Source organism: Petaurus breviceps, unplaced genomic scaffold (assembly GCF_028583685.1).
Source record: "Petaurus breviceps papuanus isolate PSGF00001 unplaced genomic scaffold, PetGlider_PUasm1.0 189, whole genome shotgun sequence".
Taxonomy (NCBI): Eukaryota; Metazoa; Chordata; class Mammalia; order Diprotodontia; family Petauridae; genus Petaurus; species Petaurus breviceps.
The window spans coordinates 20,141,597-20,149,703 of NW_027185809.1; the positions used below are offsets into that span (position 1 = coordinate 20,141,597).

General features: G+C 36.6%; 1 pseudogene; it reads left to right on the forward strand.

The window, feature by feature from the left end:
• The first annotated feature begins 197 nt into the window (after window positions 1–197).
• Window positions 198–770, forward strand: LOC138164024 (large ribosomal subunit protein uL22-like; annotated as a pseudogene).
• The last annotated feature ends 7,337 nt before the right edge of the window (window positions 771–8,107 follow it).

Consider the following 8,107-nt stretch of genomic DNA (forward strand, 5'->3'; position numbering starts at 1 on the left):
TTTAAATGGGATTTCTCTTTCTATCTCTTGCTGTTGAATTTCATTAGAAATTTACAGGAATGCCAAGGATTTATGTAGGTTTATTTTGTATCCTGTAACTTTGCCAAATTTATTTATTGTCTCAAGTAAGTTTTTACTTAATTCTCTAGGATTCTCTAAGTGTATCATGATATCATCTGCAAAAAGTGATAGCTTGGGTCCTTTGAGCCATCCTAGGTAATCATTCAAAATGGTGAGGTACTCTCTTGATCCAGAAAACCCCACAAAATCATGTAAGTCAAGGGGTTCAAATCTCCGGGTCCACTTCAAGAACACCTGTGAAACAGCCCAAGCTATCAAGGGCATGCATATCCGAAAAGCTACCAAGTATTTGAAAGTTGTCACATTGAAGAAACAGTGTGTTCCTTTCCGTCGATATAACGGTGGAGTTGGCAGGTGTGCCCAGGCTAAGCAATGGGGTTGGACACAGGGTCGGTGGCCCAAAAAGAGTGCTGAATTCTTGCTGCATATGCTTAAAAATGCAGAGAGTAACACAGAACTAAAGGGTTTGGATGTGGATTCTCTTGTCATTGAGCATATCCAGGTTAACAAGGCTCCCAAAATGCAACGGTGTACTTACAGAGCTCATGGTCGAATTAACCCATACATGAGTTCTCCCTGCCATATTGAGATGACACGTACTGAAAAGGAACAAATTGTTCTTAAACCAGAAGAGGAAAAAGATATCCCAGAAGAAACTGAAGAAATGAAAGCTTATGGCACGGGACTAAATATGACATTAGTGTGCAAATAAAAGTGAAAAGAAACCATTTGTTACAGTAAAAAAAAAGTAATAGCTTGGTCTCTTCTTTGCCTAATTTTATTCCTTGATTTCTTTTTCTTCTCAAATTGCTACTGCTAATATTTCTGGTACCAGATTGAATAAGAGGTGTGGTAGTGGACATCCTTGTTTCACCCCTGATCTTACTGGAAATGCTTCTAGCTTGTTCCCATTACATACAATGTTGTTGATGGCTTTAAGTAGATGCTACCTATTATTTTAAGGAAGGGTCCATTTATTTCTATACTTTCTAGTGTTTTTAATAGGAATGAATGTTGTATTTTGTCAAGAGCCTTTTCTGCATCTATTGGGATAATCATGTGTTTTCTGCTAGTTTTATTGTTGACATGATCAATTATATTGATGGTTTTCCTAATATTAAACCATCCTTGAATTCCTGGAACAAATTTTACATGATTAAAATGTATTATTCCTGTGATGAGTAGCTGTGGTCTTTTTGCTAATATTTTATTTAAAATTTTTGCATCTATATTCATGAGGGAAATTGGTCTATAGTTTTCTTTCTCTGCTTTCTCTCTTTCTGATTTAGGTATCAGTACCATATCTGTGTCATAAAAATAATTTGGTAGGACTCCTTTTTCACTAATTTTCCCAAAGAGTTTATAGATTATTGGAATAAATTTTTCTATAAATGTTTTATTGAATTCATTAGTAAATCCATCTGGCCCTGGAGATTTTTTCCTAGGGAGTTCACTGATGGCATATTGATTTCTTTTTCTGAGATGGGGTTATTCAAGTAATATACTTCCTCTTCAGTTAAACTGGGCAGCTTATATTTTTTTAAATATTCATCCATTTCACTAAGATTTTTAAATTTATGTGCATACAATTGGGAAAAATAATTTCTAATTATTTTTTGATTTCCTCTTCATTGGAGGCAGATTCACCCTTTTCATTTTGATATACTTAATTTTGTTTTCTTCTTTCTTTTTTTGTCATATTGACCAGGGTTCTATCAATTTTATTGTTTTATTTTTCATAAAACCAGCTCTTTGTTTTATTTATAAATTCTATAGTTTTATTAAATTCAATTTTATTAATCTCTCTTTTGATTTTTAGTATTTCTAATTTAGTGTTTAATTGGGGATTTTCAATTTTTACTCTTCCTAGGTTTTTCAATTGCATGTCTAATTCATTTACTTCCCTTTTCTCTAATTTGTTCTTGTATGCACTCAGGGATCTAAAACTTCCCCTAAGAACTGCCTTTAATGCATCTCACAAATTTTGGTATGTCCTCTCATTATTGTCTTTCTTTTGAATGAAGTTACTTATTGTTTCTATAATTTCTTGTTTGACCCATTCAATCTTTAGGATTAAATTGTTTAATTTCCAATTAGTTTCTAGTCTATCTTTCCATGGACCTTTACTTTTTTTTTCTTTTTGGAGGGCAATTGGGGTTAAGTGATTTGCCCAAAGTCACATGGCTAAGTAAGTGTGTCAAGTTTCTGAGGCCAGATTTCCATGGCCCTTTATTTCATATGATTTTTATTGCACCATGATATCAGAATGATGAATTTAATATTCCTGCCTTTCTGCACTGAATTGTGAGGTTTTTATGCCCTACTACATAGTCAATTTTTGAGTATGTGCCATAAACTGCTGAGAAGAAAGTATATTCCTTTTTATCCCCATTCAGTTTTCTCCAGAGAACTATCAGATCTAGCCTCTATAAAATTCTATTTGCCATCTTAACATATTTTTTTCAAATGCTTTATTAACTTCTGATTTACATCATTCATTTCCGCCAGATTTTGAGTTACAAATTTTCTCCCCATTTTTCCCCTACCCACCACACAAAAATAGCAGTCCCACAGGATATCCCCCTCCTCCAATCTGCTCTCACCCATATCTTCTCCCATACCCCCTTTGACTTTTCCAGTGGGGCATGGTGGATTTCTATGCCACAGTGCCTGTATATCTTATTTCCCAATTACATGTAAATAGTATTAATAATAGTGTGTGTGTATACATGTATTTACACATTTGATTTTAAAATTTGATTTCAAGATTCATTCCCTTCCTCCCTTTTCACCCACCCTTACTAGGAATATAAGCAGTTCAGTTTAGATTGCACATGTGTAGCTAATGCAAAACATTAACATAGTAGATATATTATAAAGTACTGACTATAATTCCCTCCCTCCTATCCCAACTCACAATTGTACTATTCTCTACTTTCATACCATCCCTTTTCAAAAGTGGGTGCTTCCAACTATCCTCTCCCTCAGCCTTCACTTCCTTCCATCATTGCCCCTCTCATCCTGTTCCCCCTACACAAATGTAGGGTGAGATACTCTATCTAGTGTGTATTTCATTCCGTCCCCGAAACAAATTCAATGAGAATAAGGTTGACCCATTCCCTTTTGCCGTCCTATTCTTCTCTTCCATTTTAACCATTTTCCCTTGACTCTTCTATACGAGATAGTTTACCCCATTCTGTGTCTTCCCATCTCCTCTCATTATATTCCTCTCTCACATCTTAATTTCATCTTTTAAGTATCATTCCTTTCTATTAAATTGATCCTGTGCTCTCTATGTATCCCTATAGACATATATATCCCTTCAATTATTTTCATACTGAGAAAAGTTTCATCAGTTAAAATTATTGTTTTTGCATGTAGGAATGTTAATAGTTCAACTTTGATAAGTTCCTTATTTCTTTTCCCTGTTTACCTTCTCAGGCTTCTCTTGCTTCTTGTACCTCAATGTCAAATTTTCTATTCAACTCTGGTTTTTTCAGCAAGAATACTTGAAAGTATCCCACTGAATGAACATATTTTCCCCTGAAACATGATACTCAGTTTTGCTGGGTAGGTGATTCTTGGTTTTAATTCCATCTCCTTTGCCTTCCCAAATATCATGTTTCAAGCCCTTCAATCCCTCAGTGCAGAAGTTGCCAGATCCTGATTTATCCTGATTGTGTTTCCACAATATTCAAATTGTTTCTTCCTGGCTGCCTGTAATATTTTCTTCTTGATCTGGGAGTTTTGAAACCTAGCTATAATATTCCTAGGAGTTTTCTTTTTGGGATCTTTTTTAGGAGGGAATCGATGGATTTTTTCAATGTCTGTTTTGCCCTCTGGTTCTAACATATCAGGGCAGTTTTCCTTGAGAATTTCTTGGAGGGTGATTTCTAGGTTCTTTCTTTGATCATGGATTTCGGGTAATCCAATAATTTTTAAATTATGTCTCCTGGATCTATTTTTCATGTCAGTGGTTTTTCCCATGAGATATTTCACATTGCCTTCTATTCTTTGATTTGTTTGGATCTGTTGAACAGCATCTGGATTTCTCATAAAGTCATTAGTTTCCATTTGCTCCATTCTAATTCTGAAGGAATGATTCTCCACAGTGAGCTTTTGAGATTCTTTTTCCCTCTTTTGCCATTTGAGTTAGTCAAATGGAAGGTGTTATTTATTATTAAGGTGTTATTTTCCTCAGTCAGGCTAGTGACACTCATTTCATAATTTTCTTGCATTATTATAATTTCTCTGCCCAATTTTTCCTCCACTTCTCTTATCTGCTTCTTAAGGTCCTCTGTAGCCTGTAACCAGCTCGTATTTACCTTTGAAGTTTTGGTGCAGGAGTTCTGATTTCTCTGTCTTCCTCCTGTTCTATGCTTTGATCCTTTTTGTCCCCAAAATAGGAGTTTAATATTGGATTCTTCTGTTTACTTTGCTTCCTTTTCCTGTTCATTTTGCCACTTAATACTTGACTTCTGGGATTTTTGCCATAGTAGGACTCTGCCACCAGACATGAGAGCTTTGTACCAAAAGCTGGGGATTTCTTAGCTGCCAGATTTTTTAGAAGGGTGCCCTCCCTGGAACCTCCACACACTCTGGCAAGCGGGTCGCACACCTCAGGACCTCTACTCAAGACCACAATCCAGATCTAAGCCGGTTAAAGCAAGAGTGATTACCCCTCAGACTGGTCGCGTGGTCCCCCTACAGTCTGCAGGCCAGGAGCTGAAGCTGCCTTGTGGCAGTGGCTGGGCCGCAACCCTCAGTGGCTTCTCACCCCGGGGGCAAAAGCTGATGCACTCCCAGGTACTGGGTCCCAAAGTCCAGACTGCACTAATATCTCACTTTGTCCTTAGCATCTATGTGTTGATAATTCTGTATCGCCACAGCTGCTAGTGTTCTGGAGTCCCTCCAGCCAGTGGTTAGTCAGACTGGTCCTGGGCCTAAAACCTCAGCGTGGGGATGGGCTCCACTCCAAGTGTGCTGCACTGGCCAATTCCTGCTGGCCTTCCAGGCTGTCCTCAGTGGGAGGTTAGCTTCTCTGTGTCATTTTGTGGGTTCTGTAGCTCCAGAGCTTTTTCAGAGTCCCCTTTTACATGGATCGGAGAAGGTGGGAGCTGCAGCTCTGTGGAGGTCCTGTTTCTACTCTGACATCTTGACTCTGCCCCCAATTCTCACCATCTTAACTTCTTTCTTATTTATTTTGAGGTAAGATTTATCAAGGTCAGAGAGGGGAAGATTAAGTTCCCCCACTAGTATAGTTTTACTATCTATTTCTTCTTCTAATTCCCTTAACATCTCCTCCAGGAAATTGGACACTATACCACTTTGTGCATATAAGTTAAGTAATGATATTGCTTCATTCTCTATGGTGCCTTTAAGCAGGATATAGTTTCCTTCCTTATCTCTTTTAATTAGATTTATTTTTCCTTTTGCTGTATCTGAGATAAGGATTGTTATCCCTGCTTTTTGTTTTACTTTAGCTGAGGCATAATATATTCTACTTCAGCCTTTTGCCTTTTCCCTGTGGGTATCCCTTTCTTTCAAATGTGTTTCTTGTAGACAGCTTATTGTAGTATTATGGTTTTTAATCCCTTGTTCTACTCACCTCTCTTTTATGGGAGAGTTCATCCCATTCACATTCACACTAATTATGACTATCTTTCTCTTTCCCTCCATCCTATTCCATCCCCTGTTTATGTTTTTGTTTCTTCCTTCTCCCTTCCCCTCCTTAAGGGTTTTCCTTTTGACCACCACCTCCCTCAATGTTCCCTCCTTGTGAAGCCCCTTCTTTACCTACCATCTCCCCTTACTACTATTTCTCTCTCTTCTAATTCCCCCCTTTTAATTCCCCCTTACCCTCCTACTGCCTATAGAACACAATAGATTTTTATACTTAACCAGAGTATGTTATTCCTCCTTTGACCCCAAACCACTCAGAGTAAATTTCATACAGTGCTCCTATCCCTCCCTCCTTTCCCTCTATTTATGAGTTTTCAGGTCTTTTCCCATTATAATCTTGAACTTCATTGAGTATGTTGACCCCTCTTTGAACTGTAACCAGTGAGAATAATGTTCAAATGGTGTTCCTCTCCCTCTTTCCTTCACCTCTACTATAGTGTGTTTTATGACTCTTTTTATGCCATAATTTACCCTTTTCTGTCTCATCCTTTCCTTTTATTCCATTACAGTCCCTTTGACCCCCTTTATAAGGTTATTTTTATCAAAAGATTAATTCATTTATACCTACACCCTTTATCTATGTATAACCCTTTTAAAGGTCATGATAATGATAGAAATTTCAATATTGACAGTTATCAGCTTCTCACATAGAGTTATAAATATTTTGCTTTTATTGCATCCCAAGTTATGTGCATGTGTGCATGACTGTCTGTCATGGTTGTATGTGAGTGCGTTTTCCTTGTTTACCTTTTTGTGTCTTTCTTTTTTTTATTAAGAATTATTATTTTTATTATTTTGTTTATTTACTGTTAGTTAAAAAGATTCAATTCCACAATTCCTTGAGTTTCAAATTTTGTCCCCTTCCCACCCCCCATGGTGTCATACAATCAAGTACAGGATCTGCAACTACTTTCACATTAGACATTAGTCAGGTTATAAAGATGGATTGAATCAGATGGAAAGAAAAATGGTATAGAGGAAATAAAACCAAACAAGAAAAAGATCAGGTAGTTTGCTTCAATCTGGATTCAGACTCAGTTCTTTCTCTTTCTTTCTCTGGATGTAGACATCTCTCTCCATCATGAGTCTTTTGGGATTGACTTATATCACTGCATTGCTGAGAAGAGTCAAGTCTATCAAAGTTGGTCATCACACATATGTTGTGTCTGTAACTGTGTACAAATTTCTCCTGGTTCTACTCTTCTCACACAGCATCAGTTCGTATAAGCCTCTCCAGGTAAATATGAAGTCCATCTGCCCCTCGTTTCTTATAGCACTATAGTATTCCATTACATGCATGTAGGACAACTTGTTCAGCCATTCCAAAATTTATGGGCACTCCCTTAATTTCCAATTCTTTCCCACCACAAAAAGAGCTGCTATAAATATTTTTGTGCATATGGGTCTTCCTCCCACTTCTATGATCTCTTTGGGATATAACCCTAGAAGTGGTTTTGCTGGGTAAAAGGGTATGAAATTATTTATAGCCCTTTGGTTATAATTCCAGATTCTTCTCCAGAAAGGTTGGATCAGTTCACAACTCCACCAGCAATGTATTAGTGTTGAAATTTGCCCACATCCTCTCCAGCATATGTCATTTTCCTGCTTTGTCGTCTTAGCCAATCTGACTGGTGAGATGTGGTACTTCAGAGTTGTTTTGATTTGCATTTCTCTTATCAATAGTGATTCAAAGCATTTCTTCATATGTTTGTAGATATCTTTAATTTCTTTCTCTGAAAACTACCTATTCATATCCTTTGAGCATTTATCAATTGGGGAATGACTTGTATTTTTATAGATTTTACCCAATTCTCTGTATATCTTAGAAATGAGTCTTTTATCAGTGACATAGGGTGTAAAAATTCTTTCCGAATTTCCCACCTCCTTCTTAATCTTGGTTACATTGGCTTTGTTTGTACAGAAGCTTTTCAATTTAATGTAATCAAAATTATCCATTTTGCATTTTATAATGCTCTCTAATACTTGTTTGGTCATAAAGTCTTTCCCTCTTCACAAATCTGACAGGTAAACTATTCCTTGCTTTCCGATTTTATCAAAGTTTATATCTTGATCATGCAACCATTTAGACTTGATTTTGATATATGGTGTTAGACCTTGATCTATGCCCCATTTCTGCTATACTATGTCTTTCTTGAGTATTGTAATTGGAGATCAAATTTTCCATTGACCTCTGGTTTTTTGATCATGAAAGTATGGAAGTCCCTTATTTTATTAATTTTTTAAGCAATCTGGGTTAAGTAACTTGATCAAGATAACATAACCAGTTATCATTATTATTATTATTATTATTATTATTGTGTGTGTGTGTGTGTGTGTGTGTGTG